Below are 2,412 nucleotides of genomic sequence, written 5' to 3'. Positions count from 1 at the left end.
GAATAGGGAGCAAATATTAACTATAGTCTAAAAGGTAAGTCAGCAGGTCAAGGAGTAAAGACCAAGTTGGTTAAAGGTACAAGGATGGAGAGTGCAAGAATTGACTATGAATTGGGAGGCTGAATGAAGAAGAGAAGAGACAGATAAGGAGACTGGAAATGGGGCCCCAGGAAGAAACATATGTGGGGACAGTGTCCAAATCTTCACCGATTTCACTCAAGTTAAAATTTGCCCTAACCCAACTCCGTGCTCCAACTGTGGCCTATCTTCTACTGATTTCAAATGGAAACTATTTAAAAGAATAGGTGGGCCTTGCAGACACCACCAACTGCCACCACAGGGTCCTGTGTCAAACCATGGTCAACCCCACCATGTTCTTCCTGTCATCACTGTCAACGGTGAGCCCTTAGGCCATGTCTCCTTCAGGCTGTTTGCAGACAAAGTTCCAAGGACCAAAAATTTTCATGCCCTGAGCCCTGGGGAGAAAGGATTTGGTCCTAAGGGTTCCTGCTTTCATAGAATTATTCCTGGGTTTTATGTGCCAAGGTGGTGACTTCACACACCATGACGGCACTGGGGGCAAGTCCATATACAGGAGAAGTCTGATGATGAGAGCTTCATCCTGAAGTATGCAGTCCTGGCAGCTTGTCCATGGCCAATGCTGGACCCAACACAAATGGTTCCCAATTTTTCATCTGCACTGCAAAGGCTAGGTGGTTGGATGGCCAGGTGAAAGGGGGTATGAATTTTGTGGAAGCAATGCAGTGCTTTGGGTCCAGGAACAGCAAGACCACAAGAAGACCACCATTGCCAACTGTGGACAAGTTTAATAAATTTGATTTGTCTTTTGTCTTAACACCAGGACATTCCTTCTGTAGCTCAGGAGAATGCCCACCATGCATGGTCTGCTCTCAGTAGCCCATAATCTTTGTGCTCTTGTTGCAGGTCTTTGGGCTCCACATCATCCACCCCTTCCATGTGTAGCTGGATTGCAATTAAATTTATGATTATGAAATAAAAATCTTAATCAACAAAAAATAGAATAGATATATTTATCTTTGCCTTCTATGCATTCGCCCCTTACACACTTCTTACCCTGCTTCAACTAGTTTCTCCCCATTTTTCCCTGTCCCTTATAAAACTACTGTGGCAAGATAATAGTTCGAATTATTATTCCTTATGTTGGTTATTTTCACTAGTTCCTCCTTCCTGTTTGTCTTTCCATCCTGAGTTAGAACAACATTCTCTATGAATTGGCTCAGTGAGTGATGACAAAACAGAATAACAGGAAGGGTGGGGTGTTGGGAAGACTCTAACATCACATTTTTTGAGTTTCAAACATCTAGGTGTAAAGGAGAAATGAAAGAATAGGTTTTGGAGAAGGCGGAATAGATAGATGATGGAAAATGATGACAGACATATAGAAGGCTAGAGATAAAATGACTCCTCTCAGCTCCTGGGCCATGAAGTTGAAGGAGAAAGGGAAGACTTTAAGGAACTGAGGAGAGACAAAAGTAGGTAGAAAATTGAGGGGCTCAGACTCACGCACTTACAGAGATTACAAAGGTAGTGTGGAATCCAGACACTCCACAGCCCCACTCAAGTGCCCATTCGTTCAGGGCATGAGGTAGTACCAACACCTACCTGCTTATTCTAGTCAGAAATCTGGGGGAAATCCTTGACTACCCACTCTCCCTCTCTCCATGTCCTAGTACTGTTCATTGTTTCCTAAATAGCTCTTGAATTAGTCATTTTCCTAATGTCCCCACTGCTACCACCCTCAGCTATTCAGTCCATCTCATTCAGTCCAAGCCAGCCCCGTCTTGCCTACATTACAATAAGCTCAAAACTAGCTTCTGTGACTCTCCAGTCTCTACCAATAGAATTAGTCTTTCTCAAAGGTTTTGTTGTTGATTATCTTATTGGTCCTAATGTTAGGCTGGTTTGCTTTATACTTCAGTTTAGTTTCATCATCTGTAAAGTGTGGATAATAATAATATCTTGCTCATTCGATTGTTTAGAGGATTCAATGAGTTAGTGACTATGAAGTGTGCTTCACATGGTGCCTTGTTAGCTAGCAGTCACTTAATAAGTGTTTGCTATCATCGTCATTGTTATTATATTATCACTTTCATTCAATTATAAAATATAAAATCTTTCCATGCCCCTCCCTGTTGTTTCAGTTTCCTCGGCTGCTCAAGCAAATACCATGAAATGGGTCGGGTTAAACAATGTGAATTTGTTCGCTCATGGTTTGAGGCTGGAAAAAGTCCAAATCAAGGTGTGATCATGGTGATGCTTTCTTACCCAAGGCTATGGAATTCTAGGGCTGACTGCCAGTGATTCTTGGTCCTTAGTTTGTCACATGACAGGGCACATAGCAGTATCTCCTAGTCTCTCTGTTATCTTCCC

At 42.5% G+C, this 2,412-nt stretch overlaps 1 pseudogene; it reads left to right on the top strand.

Moving 5' to 3' along the window:
• The first annotated feature begins 356 nt into the window (after window positions 1-356).
• On the top strand, window positions 357-830 carry LOC111765696 (peptidyl-prolyl cis-trans isomerase A pseudogene; annotated as a pseudogene).
• The last annotated feature ends 1,582 nt before the right edge of the window (window positions 831-2,412 follow it).

Source organism: Dasypus novemcinctus, chromosome 8, assembly GCF_030445035.2.
Source record: "Dasypus novemcinctus isolate mDasNov1 chromosome 8, mDasNov1.1.hap2, whole genome shotgun sequence".
Lineage (NCBI taxonomy): Eukaryota > Metazoa > Chordata > Mammalia > Cingulata > Dasypodidae > Dasypus > Dasypus novemcinctus.
Note: the sequence above shows the minus strand (reverse complement) of the source record. Positions and strands in the feature narration are given on the sequence as shown.